Source organism: Microtus pennsylvanicus, chromosome 2 (assembly GCF_037038515.1).
Source record: "Microtus pennsylvanicus isolate mMicPen1 chromosome 2, mMicPen1.hap1, whole genome shotgun sequence".
Classification (NCBI taxonomy): domain Eukaryota; kingdom Metazoa; phylum Chordata; class Mammalia; order Rodentia; family Cricetidae; genus Microtus; species Microtus pennsylvanicus.
The window spans coordinates 28895186-28908013 of record NC_134580.1 but is presented as its reverse complement, the minus strand read 5'-3'; the positions used below and the strand labels follow the sequence as shown (position 1 = coordinate 28908013).

The 12828-nt window shown below is 45.4% G+C and overlaps 1 protein-coding gene and 1 long non-coding RNA gene across 3 annotated transcripts in view; one reads left to right on the top strand and one right to left on the bottom strand.

The window, feature by feature from the left end:
• Dip2b (disco interacting protein 2 homolog B) overlaps nt 1-12828 on the bottom strand; it is a 191524-nt gene that overhangs the window by 139798 nt on the left and 38898 nt on the right. The gene's annotated exons all lie outside the window — the stretch shown is intronic.
• On the top strand, nt 2855-5800 carry LOC142844758 (uncharacterized). Its single transcript, XR_012909770.1, has 3 exons — nt 2855-2964; nt 4850-5033; nt 5723-5800. It is a non-coding gene; the product is annotated as an uncharacterized LOC142844758 (long non-coding RNA).

The following is a 12828-nucleotide window of genomic DNA, read 5'->3' as shown; positions in this document are numbered from 1 at the left end:
GTGAAGCAAACTCATTAAGTGGAGGTGGCAGTGCTCTTGTTCCCACACCAACACTCGGGGCTTGGAGACAGAAAGTACGCTTCAAGTGTAGCTAGAAGAAATAAACAGGACTCACAACAAGAAGAAGAAATTGGTGGGTTTTTTGTTTGCTTGTTTATTTGTCTTGGTTTTGTTTGGTTTTTTGAGACAGGGTTTCTGTGTGTGACAGTCCTGGCTGACACTTTGTAGACCAGGCTGGCCTCGAACTCAGGGATTCACCTGCCTCTGCCTCTAAGTGTTGTGATTAAAGGCCTGTGCCACCACCGCCCGGACAATGGGTGTGTTTTTAACCACCAATGTAGTTAGTGAAAAGCTAGCTTAATTCGAAAACTACATCAGTAGGCTGGGAGTGGTAGCACTCGGGAGGCAGAGGCAGATCTCTGTGAGTTCAAGGCCAGCCTGGTCTGTAGAATGAGCCCCAAGTCAATTAGAGCTACATAGTGAGACCCTCAAAATAATGAATAAACACATAAATGAGTGAATAAAAATGTACGTGACCAGCTGTTCACAGATGTAGTCTCTCCAACAACCATACTGGGTATAACCTTGATGTCCCAGAAGTGTTCAGGACATAAAACCAGTTAACTCACCCATTCTAAACAGATTCACCAGCACAGACAGGGCCAGAGAAGCCATCAGTCACATATGCACTGACAGACAGCATCAGAGTCTGTCTTCTCTCATCAAAGGCAGAGTTACAAATCCTGTCTAGTCCTCTCTGTTCTCTGTGGAACCTACAGAGGCAATTTAACTAACAAAATATGAAGATCACCTACTTTGTGTATGTGTGTGCATGTGTACATGTGTGTACATGCCTGTGAGGGCTAATCCTGACTAGCTTCAAATCAAGGTGGGTAGCCCCATTCCCCGGGCTTCAGTCCTGAGGAATATAAGGAGGGAGCTAAGCAAGAACATTCACTGCTCTCTGCTTCCCTAGGCAGGTGCAGTGTGGTCGGTGACCTCGGCTGCCATGGTCTTGACTTTCCCTTCAGTTGCTTGTCACATATCTCACAGCAGCAACAGAAAGGGAACTAGAGCATATCTAAGCTGATGTGTAACAAAGCTAGGGAAGTTCATTTTGTCAGGAGCCAAACTGCATTTCTGAATTGACTCACACTTAAAAAACACATTTGTAAACATGTTTATGACTCTCCGAGCCTGACAATGCTGAGCTCTCCCCATTATTCAGCATTAGATACTGAGTCTGCCCTGCTCGTCTACATCTTTACAAGACACGCACCATTCTACTCTAGACTTCACTTTCTTCACTTTTTTTCTTTTCTTTCCTTTTTTTCAAGACTGGGTTTCTTTGTAGCTTTTTAAGCCTGTCCTAGAACTAGCTCTGTAGAGCAGGCTGGCCTCGAACTCACAGAGATCTGCCTGTCCCTGCCTCCCGAGTGCTGGGATTAAAAGTGTGTGCCACCACCGCTCGGCTGGGGCTTTACTTTCTAAAACTAAGGAAAGGTCTGCTAAATTCTAAATCTGGCCTAAACATCAGCCACATGAGAGGGTAAGATTGCTTCCCAGATAGGCATGGTAGCCAAACATTTAATCGCAGCACTTGGGAGGCAGAGGCAGAAGGATGTCCGTGAGTTTGAGGCCAGATTTACAGAGAGTTCCAGGACAGCCAAGACTACACAGATGAACAGTCTTGATAAAACAAAAAACAAAAAGGGGAGAGGCAACATTGAAGCTGCATCCTCAAGAATACAGACAGAGGCCAGGAACAGAAGAGTGCACAGAAGCCCAAGTCCTGAGGCTCTAGGACATGAAAGGCGCTGGTGTGAAGGGCCGGTTAGAGGCCAGCACAGTGAGGGACAGGAAGTGTGGAAGAGATGAAGCAAATCGAGCAGAGCCCTGAGAGAGCAAGCAGTTGATTCTACATCAAACAGTCATGAAAGACTAAGCAAGCAGCTCCAACGGTTAAAGGATGTAACAGAGCACTCTGCCTCCTGGGAAAACGGTGTACAAGAGACAAAAATGGAAGCAGGAGACCAATTCCGAAATTCTAATTTCCAGCTGAGGAGCAATGGTCAGTGGTGGAAGAGGATGTGAGAGGCACAGAGAGAACCACAGGTGTGCTCAAGTACTGCAGAAACGGCGACAGGTGGAAGGCAACCTAAGGTTCTGACTTCACCAACTGTATGCATTAGGGTCTGTTTACTGAAGTGAAAACGAACTGGGGAGAGCCCCAACCCTCCTATGCACCCAGGAAGTCAGGACCATAGGCCACTGTCATCCACACAGAGCTCACACGACTGGCTTCAACTACGGGTATGAGCTTAAAAGTCAACAACATAAAGACCATGTGAAAGCCACAGGATCTAGAAAGAGAAGAAACCGAGAGAGGAAAGGGTAGAGTCACTCTAGCCCCAGACAGGCAACAAGGGACAGTCAAGAGAACGAGGAAGGCTCTCTAAGACAGAAAGACGACGCAGGATTTCATCACATCAGCTCTGTGAAGCAGTGAGAACCGAATGGTACCATCAAGTGGCTTAACACAGCAATGGAAGAAAACAAAAAAGGGAAGTGCAAGCGGGGGCACAGCTCAGCCGCAGAGCCAGCCAGCCATGCTTGGCTAGGAGACCAAGCTCCTGCCTAGCACAGTCCAAGACCAGAACAGACCAGTCTCTGGGAAGATTGGTTTTCTTGTGAAGAGAAGAAGGGAGTGGGCCATAACTATAGGAAGAGGTGACTGCACAAGGATCACTTCCTGTTAAAGAGTGCCCCAGAACATAGCAATAGACTCCACCCACAGACAGGAAGAGCCAGCAGACACAGGAAACAGAAGAGGGACAAAGAGACAGCAGAATCCTGTGAAGGAGGTGGAGGAGCTGAGGCATGGTGTAGGGAGACAAGCACTCCTCCTACACTATAACCAGCCACCAGGATGAGGGGGGACTGACAGTGGCCTGGCTGCCAAGGGTAACGTGATACCATGGTGGGAAGTAGCCAACAATGTTTGGGACTGCCTGCTAATTTTTCATAAGCATGAGGCTTAGCTACCGGGAGAAGAAGAGAAGGAAGCAGGTCTGACACTGTTCTCAGATGGGCATCACCCTGGCTCTAAAGGCACGATTCTAGTTACAACTACACAGAATTCTAGAAAGAACTTTGTGTATAGTCTTCGCTTCAGTTTTATTAGACAGATTCATACCAAGAATTAGATTTTTGTGTGTTTCATGCATTTAGGATGTATATACATGTATGTGGTTATTCATCTGTGTGGACACAGGTATGAGAACGTGTGTGCACATGTGCAATGAAGCCATAGATTGACACGAGGAGTTTTCCTTGGTCACGTTATATACTGAGGCAGGGTCTCTTGAACCTGGAGCTTGCCCCGGGAATCCCATCTCTCTCTCTGGTCACTGTTACAGAAGGGCTGCTGTGCCTGAATTTTTATCTGTGTGCTGGGGATCCAAGCACAGGTCCTTACAGTGCACCACCAGCACTTTGTCCACTGAACAATCTCCCGAGGTCCAGTAATTATGCCTTTTAACATCTTCCCTGGAAATCAAATCAAGTAAACATCCCCTCTCCCAAATGGAGTACACATCCTCAGGTTCTTCTGCCTGATTATCAGTCACCCTTTAAAATGGACAACAAACTAGGTAGGGGGATGTGAGGGAAGAAATGTAACCACAAACTTTCTCTATTTCTGAGGGAAATAATACACAGATGCCTACGTTTTACTGATTCAATGGTTAAGGATTAAGAGTACTCAGGCTGGTTCCTAGCACCCACATCTGACCGTTCACAACTACTTGTAACTTAGTTCCAGGGGATCTAATGCCCTTTCCTGTCCACTATAGGCACTTCATGTATGTATATATGTATACATATGTATGTAGGCACCCAAACATATATATAAAATTAAAATAAATTTTAAAAATATTTAAAATTACTAGAGATGACATTACATGGGTAAGTGGGTACGGAATAGATAAAGCTACATTGGTCCTGTGTATGTTTGTAATTATCACCACTGAGCGATGGGTACATGGAGTCTTGGTACTCTACTTTCTCTATATTTGAAAATGTCCAGAATATAGTGATAGACAATAGTAATCGAGAAGGCTAAAATGGAGCCAGTATTTACCTTTCTGCTTCTTATAAGATACTATAGTTTCATAAATTCTACCTTGCATTCTTAACAGCAACTCAAGGGAAAAGCTGCTACCAAAAAAAATCCACTTCACTTCAAAACTGAGTGCCCTTCTGAAGCACGATTAATAAAAAAACTCAGAGAGAGAAATTGGAATTCAACCTGAAGATCTGAAAAGCAAAGCAGCCAGCCACTGGCTCTTACCTCGACCTCAGTCGGAAATGGTGATCCTGACTGTGTGTTGAGAGCTGTTTCCTCCCATTTTATAATCCTCTCTAGGTTTGGGACTAAAGGTGTGCACCACCGTGATTAAAGGCATGCACCGCCCGGTTTCTATGGCAACTAGTGTGGCTACTGGGATTAAAGGTGCATGTCATTGTGGTCACCGGGATTAAAGGTGTATGTTACCATTACCTGGTCTGCAAGGCTGACCAGTGGGGCTGTTTTACTCTCAGATCTTCAGGCAGGCTTCATTTATTAAAATGAAATGCCACTACACCCTTCTTTCCTCCTTCCGGATCCACTGTGGTCAATCATAGCATCTAAGTCACAAAGGACCTAAAAGGAGGGGGCACTCCTTTCTAACTGGGGAGGCTCTCCTGTCTCCACTAAGCCCTGCCCTAATTAGCATTAAGAGAGGTGACATTTCAGTTATAAAGAAAAATGGCAAATAAAAGATTTCTATCTTTCTTTCCATCCTAGATAGAGTTCTACAACTTCACAGCTCATGAACCCCTGCAACAAAACAGCTCGCCCATATTCACCTTCCTCTCTGCCAACCAGAAGACAACGCAGACAGCACAGGACCGCCCTTGACGGGAAGAATGGAGCACCTAGCCTTGCCGCCTTGGGCAGGTGAATTTACAGCAGGATGCTTAGCTCTGTGGTGAGTGTGGGCTGCAGCAGATGCTTGGGAGGGAAAGTCAGCACTGAGTAATTCCCTCCTGGGCGTAAGAGTGGTAGTAGGCACAGATCCACTGACCGCGTCCTCATCCCTCCCACGCTCCCTTCTACCCTCCCTACTGCAGCTGGTGGCTAACCAGAAGAACTGCACAGCACAGGGACCAGAGAGCCAGGTTCCATTGGCCCTCAAAGTCCAGCTGGTTCAGCCCAGGTGGTCTGACTGGTTTTACTGGCAGGACTGGTTGTCCCAGGGGTGTACGTTATTTCTGAGTGCAACAAAGAGCATTTTCTTCTCACACAATGAGTCTTCAGAGCATATCCGACGTTTAGCTCATGAACTCCTAGCACTTCCAGGGATGCAGCCGGCTAGTTTAAAGGCATTCCTAGAGAAGTACTTTAAGACTCAGTTGGGACCTGTATTTTTACATCATCAGATACTGTGGTTCTTAGATTTAGAAACTAATAACCCAGGATGACCTAAGGCACAAATACGAGCCTCCATTCCTAAGAGGAACCTATCACTCTAAAATCAACTCCTACTGAACATAATTAAAAACACTTTCTCCAAAATAAGACAATTATAGATTTTTTAAAAAGTAAAAATAAAACCTTTAAAGTTATTTTTATTTTATGTACATATTTGTCCGTATATATGCCTGGTGCCCACGGAAGCCAGAAGAAGGCATGGGACTCCCTGGAACTTGAGTTATGGATGGCTGTGAGACACCATGTGGATGCTGGGAATTGAACCCAGGTACTCTGGAAGAACAGCAACTGCTCAGAACTGCCATTTCTCCAGCCCCAATCAAAATTTTAATTAAAAAAAATGTTTTTAAAGGGCTAACAGCAAGGTGTGGTGACATGTACCTGGATCCCAGCATATGGGAGGCAGAGGTGGGTGGAGTCTGATCTACGGATGAGTCCCAGCCTCTAAATAAATACATAATCTCTAACAGATTATGAGAGGACTAAAATAAAACTGGGTTTTTTTGAGGCTGGCATTTAGGCCTGTATGACAGTTTTGTTGATGGGAGCTACCTTGTGTACTACAGGCTACCCCTCTCACATCTTAAGATAACAACACAATTAGTGACTTTGTTAAAATGAAATCAAGATCCCTAGATGCCAGACACTCGCCTTTTATAAAAGCAATGTCTGTAGCTCCCGGGAAAGAACCGGCCCAGCACAGAACACCTGACAGACTAAAGGAACCATGCTAAACACAAATGTAAGCAACACTGTAGGAGACTGGGAGAGGAGACACAGGAAATGAAACTACCTTTGGAGATAACAAAATCACAAGGGCACTGTTAGACATCTGTGTTAAAAACTAAAGGGAACAGGCTTCAGTCACAAAAGTAGACGTGAAGTCTTGCCATGGCCTTTTCCTGGGATGGTGAGCGCAAACAGCCTTTGTAGCCGAGAGCTCTGGAGGCCCTAGGTAGCCTGAGTCGCTCCCACCTTGGGATCACACATGACTCACAGCCTAAAGCCTCACTGTGGACTCCTCTGTGTGATGTGAGCTCTCTTTGGATGAACACATCAGCAAGCCAACGAACGCGGTTAGCAGGTTTGTGGCCCTTCCCTGCTGCCTTTGCCCCTGAAGGCTGAGGTGAGGCTCAGGACCGGTTTTTCTCTCTGTGCCCTAGGATAGTCCCAGCATTTGCCTGGTGCCTGTCTGATGAGTGGAGTGGAGTGGGGGTCTGACCAGAGTGGCATTCAACTACGACCAGCAGCCTACAGGGCAGCAGCAAAGGCAAAGAGTGGAAGGCAGAGGGCAGAGGAAGAAACAGGAGAAAAACAAGTCCTCCACAGTCCCCTAAAATGATACGCCCACCTCTCTGCCACCCCAGCCTCCAGCACTAAGTGAGGGTCTTCAAAGTAAAAGGCACTTTAATCAAGACAGGAAGGCATTACTTGCCTTGTTGACTATATGAAAGACTACTTGAAACAACTGTCATACTTGTTATAGCTCAAGGCAAACACATGTACAGTCCAGTGAGGAGCTGAGTCAGCTGCTTTTCTTCTCTGACTCCACTCTCAAAACACTGGGAAGAAATGCCTATCTGAAAGCTATTTTCTCCAAAATAAACCAAGTGACCCTTGTAGTCCATGAACTCAAAGTGATTCAAGCAAAACCCACAATTTTTGAAAAGCTAAGCATAACAAACTCCTGATAGTTGGGGAGGGGGTTGGGGTACATAGGTGTTACATAACAGTGTGGGGGCCAGAGACTGAGCTGAAGCCATCCACTTGGCTTTTGATACCAGTCAAAAAGCAACAGTCAGGAAGCTTCAGGATCCGCCTATCTGGGCCCCAAGTGTGCCATGCTGGCATCTCACACAATCTAAATCTAAAGTCAGAACTCATTCATTGCGCAGAAAGCACTTTGCTGACAACTATCTCCAGTCCCCATGATTTTGATACTGTTTAAAGAAACGTTCTAAATTTGGAGAATATGTATAAGTCAATAAATTCAGTGCTTTCCAAATAGCTATTTTTCTTAAAATAAAGCAGACATTAAAGCTGTATGTGGTAGCACAAGCCTATAATCCTAACATTCAGAAGTCAGTAATAAAAAAATCAGGAATTCAAGGCCAGCCTTGGCTACGTAGGGAGTTCAAGGCTAGCTGAGTCTCAGTTTTGTGAGATCCTGTGGAATGGAGGGAGGGAAGGAGGAAGGATTGAAGGGAAGAAGGAAGGGAAGAAGAGAGAGAGGGAAGGAGGGAGGAAGGGAGGGAGGGAGGGAGGGAGGGAGAATAGACAGATAGAAGGAAGGACAGATGGATTGAATGAAGGAAAGATGGATCAAGAGAGTTTGTGAAGAAAGCCTTAAAAAGAGGAAAAGCCATACGGTGGTGGCACACACCTTTAATCCCAGCGCTCCATAGGTAAAGGTTCTCAGGTCTAAAAGCAAGTTACGGGACAGCCAGGGCTACATAGAGAAGCCTTGCCTTGAAAAACCAAAAAGAGGAAGAATCAGGCAGGTTGTACACACTTGTAATTTCACACTTGAGAAAAGAGGATGAAGCAGGAGAATCAAGTTCAAAGCCAGCCTGAACTATATAGCAAGATCCCGTCTTCCCAGCCATGAACAGTGGCGAATGTCTGCAATCCTGCACTTGGGAGGTTGTAATTTTGAAGGCAGCCTGGGCTACATAATGAGATCCTGTTTTAAGAAGAGAAGATGGGGGGCTGGGCAGTAGTGGTGGCGCACACCTTTAATCCCAGCACTCGGGAGGCAGAGGCGGGCGTATCTCTGAGTTCGAGGACAACCTGGTCTACAAGAACTAGTTCCAGGACAGGCACTAAAGTTACACAGAAAAACTCTGTCTCAAAAAACTTAAGGGGGAGCCGGGCGGTGGTGGCGCCCGCCTTTAATCCCAGCACTCGGGAGGCAGAGGCAGGCGGATCTCTGTGAGTTCGAGACCAGCCTGGTCTACAAGAGCTAGTTCCAGGACAGGAACCAAAAAACTACTGAGAAACCCTGTCTCAAAAAACCAAAAAAAAAAAACTTAAGGGGGGGGAAGGGAGGGGGGAGGGAGAGAGAGAGAGAGAGAGAGAGAGAGAGAGAGAGAGAGAGAGAGAGAGAGAACAGAAATGGAGGGAAGGAGGACGGGGGGGGGGGAGTAATTTTAAAATTTAGCGAACAGAAGAAAACAATTATAAACCTTGCCTCATTATTCAGAAAGAAACACTAAGTCACGTGTTTGAGAGGGCAGAGAAGCCAGGCAGTGGTGGTAGCATGACTTTAATCCCAGCACTCTGAATTCGATGGCAGCCTAGTCTACAGGGTGAGTTGCAGGACAGCCAGGGCTACACAAAGAAACCCTGTCTCAAAGAGACCCAAAAACAGAAAAGAGAGAGAGAGAGAAAGAAATAGGTCAGAGAAAACTACTGAAGGACTAACAATTTCCATCATTCCCGTAAACAGATGCTTGCTATGAATTTCCAAAAGCCCAAATAAGGTTCTTCCCACAAACACGGTTGGCTCCTTGGCCTACTCACACTGCCGTTTCCTACCTCAGGACCAGCCCACCCTCATAAAAACCATGCACGGCAAAGGGAAGCACTTCAAAGAGAGAACGTCCATTCCTCATTGGTTTCTAAAGTCTCCCTCTGCTGTGAATCCAGGCTTGCCAAGTGGTAACATCTCCAGCATTTCTTTGAAGAGTCAGTGGCCTTGCCCTAGACAGGGAAGTGGCTGATCTGGCTGGCAACATGGGGGGATAAAAAAAGAGCTGTTCCTACCTCATGTGTGTGAGCCATGTGCTGGAGATAGGTTGGGGATTTAAACAGCTTACATCTCCACCAATCAAATTGTTCAGTTAGGAAGCCAAACTGTAACACTGAATGGCTTCCTTTACCATGACCATTATTACTAGAAGTAGTATTGTAATAACAATATTGAAGAGGAGTAGGAGAAAAAACATGCAAAGGAGCCAGGCATTATGACCTGTGAGCACAGTCACCACCACAGGCCCCAGCAAGTCCAGGCTGAGAGGACTGAAGGAGCTGGAGGAGCAGGGAAGGACCTGGCACAGGTCCATTCCGTACTTAGGAACTTGGTCAATAACACCCAAGGGCTCATCAACCCCACGAGAAATGTCTTGGACAAGTATCACTCGACGTTGACATGACTCGACCCTGACAGATGAACATTCCTAAGGTATGTTGAGAGAGAATGTCGCCCTTCGTATTTGTTTATAAAATGAAACTGGCAAGGAGTGTCAAGATTCCATACTGAAATTAATTTTGCATGCTGCATCCACTTTCAGATTGTAAGATTTGGGGAAAGAGTTCCAAGAATTCTTATGATCATTAAACACAAGAAAAACATAGTCAAAAGAAAACACATTTAGTCAGAAGAAAAATACATCTTCAAAATGCCCTCCAGTTACTGAAATATAATCCGTAAATATTTATCTTTAGTTGCTTTGAAAGTACTTGAGAAGCCATTTTATTGGAAGAATGAATCCTCTGCCTTCATGTAAGATACCTTCATGCTGTCTCCATAATTAGACTTTGCCATCCTTAACCTGAGGAAGGGAAAGTTCACATTCTGGAGAAAGAAAATTTCGAAAACATCTCCCGTCTAACTCTGTCTGTCTCCTCTGTGACAAGTGTGAGTTTCCACTGAGAAAATAAGACTTCCCTGAACAGCTCCTTGAGCAACTGGTGCTACTCCCAGTCTCTAGCAGCACAGTCTAGAGCAGTGGTTCTCACCCTTCCTAATGCTGTGACCCTTTAATACAGTTCCTCATGCTGTGGTGACCCAACCATAAAATTATTTTCATTGCTACTTCATAACTGTAATTTTGCTACCATTATGAGTCATAATGTAAATATATGTGTTTTCTGATGGTCTTAGGGGACCCCTGTGAAAAAGTTGTTTGACCCCAAAAGGGTCATGACCCACAGGTCGAGAACCCCTGGTCTAGGCCTCCAGCACATCTCTGCTACATCCCCTAACATGAAGTGCACATGGAGTGTCCCAACACTGAGTTGTGGGTGATAGGCTAAAGCAATCGACAGGACTGATTTTTAGTGATCGCTTCACTCCCTAAACCATTCAGCACAGAGCTCTGAATGAGCATTCCAGCAATTACCTGCTTAAGGGGACAGAGGGTGGCAGTGTCTGGGTGAGCAGCTGAGATCTGCTTCATTGGGGTAATGTGCCAACAGTTTGCACTACCTACAAGGATATTAACTATTTAATTCAGCCTGAATGACAGCACACAAGACTCTAAGCAGCATTTTTTATGAGCACTCATATGCAGAATGGCACATGCCTATCAGTTTCTGAATGCCAAAGAGCATCCTTTGTTTAACATGCCTCCTGGCCAAGATGCTGTGCTGGGCACATTCTCAAGCTCTCAGCCGCCTCCTGGAGCTGCTTGGATCTTATTTAATACTCTTCGTGAAGATTCACAGCACAAGGGCGGGACCACTGAGCTGCTCGGGAAGACTCACAGCAGGAGAGGGGCCAGATCACTGTGCACCATGAAAAGCGAGCACTCTGGGAATGTTCAGTTATGGAAACAAGCATCAAGACAGCAACATGTTTGCTGTTACTCTCAATTTCATTACCATAATGGAGAATCTGAAAGCAATATTTTAAGTAAACGAATTTAATAGGCTCTTCATCTTACAAGAATGACATATTAGAACTCTCTCATTATCTGGAAAGTGGCCAAGATGGGATGGAAGGGAGGTGATTCACAAGAGTCAGCACAGTGCCCCGTCAGTGTCTTCTAGACACAGCCTTCTCCTGCTCAACCTGACCCATCACATCAACTAGGCGTCCCTTGCCTGCAGCCCTCAGGAAATGTTTGCTTGAGTCAAATGTTACAAAACTGTTCCCACACAGCCTGAGTTCAGAGTCACAGATTAGCAACTTCTACCCCCACCCTAGGCAATGCTTTCAGTTCCTCTTGCAAAGGATTTTTCTAGGAAACAGATTTTAACTTCACAATGTAAACGCAAAAAAACAAAATCAGCTTTGTACAAACACAATTTTCAAATTTTTGTTTATTAGTGTATGAGAAAGAGAATGTGAGAATGAGAGAGAAAGAGCAAGCAAGATCATATGTAGAGGTCAAAAGACCTCTCTTTTCCATTGTGGGCTCCAAGGATAAGCCTCAGGATAAGCGCTGTCACCTGGTGAGCCCTGTCACTGACTCAAACACTGTCCTTTAAAGGAGGAGTATAAATCCAGTGAAGTTTAAGAAAAGGCTATGGCCATTTTTGTCTTTGCTTGGGTTTTTGTTCGTTTTCTTTTTTGTTGTTGTTTTGTTTTTTGTTTTTTAAGACGTTTTCTCAGCATAGCCCTGGCTGTCCTGGAACTCACTCTGTAGACCAGGCTGGCCTCGAACTCTGAGATTACGTGCCTCTGCCTCCTGAGTGCTGGGTCCAACAATTTCTTTACATCAGCATGAAATGGACACCTCAGCTTAGAGAAAGAGAAGCTACATGAAGATGACAAAACATCCGAATCAGGAACGGGGTCTTGGTTTCCACTTGCAGAACAAATAAAAGCTGCTCAGTGTTGAAGACAAAGGAGTGACCCAGAGACGGTGTCACCAGAGCTGCACTGTCAGGACCGTCTGGACCAGCACCCTCACGGCTGCTCACAGCTGCACCCATAAAGGGTTTTCCTACAGGAACACTAAAACTAAAAGCTGAAACACAAACAAAGATGTAGTTTTAAATCAATTCCAAATCCTGGATATCTGTTAAAGCCACACAAACAATGAAATGGCCTAGGTTTTGAAGGTCACAGTTTTGACTCCTGCCTACCACCAACCAATTGTTCAAGAAGCTGCCAACAACAACAAACCCTCTGTAGGGCCTGAGCCAGCAGCCCGCCCTTCCCTGTTCCCTCCCCACACAGTCACTGAATTTGACAGCCCTATTATCACTTACCTCAGCACACACAACTGCACTTGAACTTCTTTTTCATTTCAGATCACTTCCTGACTATGCCTTCTTTGTGGGCAGGGGCTAGGTCACGGATGTTTTGCTACAACTCATTGTCTATTTAAGCTATCAACAAAAGTTTGGTTGAGAAAGTAAAACCAACACTTCTAATAAATAATCTTTTATCAAAAAAATGCTACTCTTAAACCTAGTGGTGATGGTGCATGCCTTTAATCCCAGCACTCAAGAGGCAGAAGCAGGAGATTCTCTGTGAGTTTGAGGCCAGCCTGGTCTACAGAGAGAGTTCCAGGACAGCCAAGGCTACATAGAGAAAGCCCATCTCAGAAAATCAGAGAGAG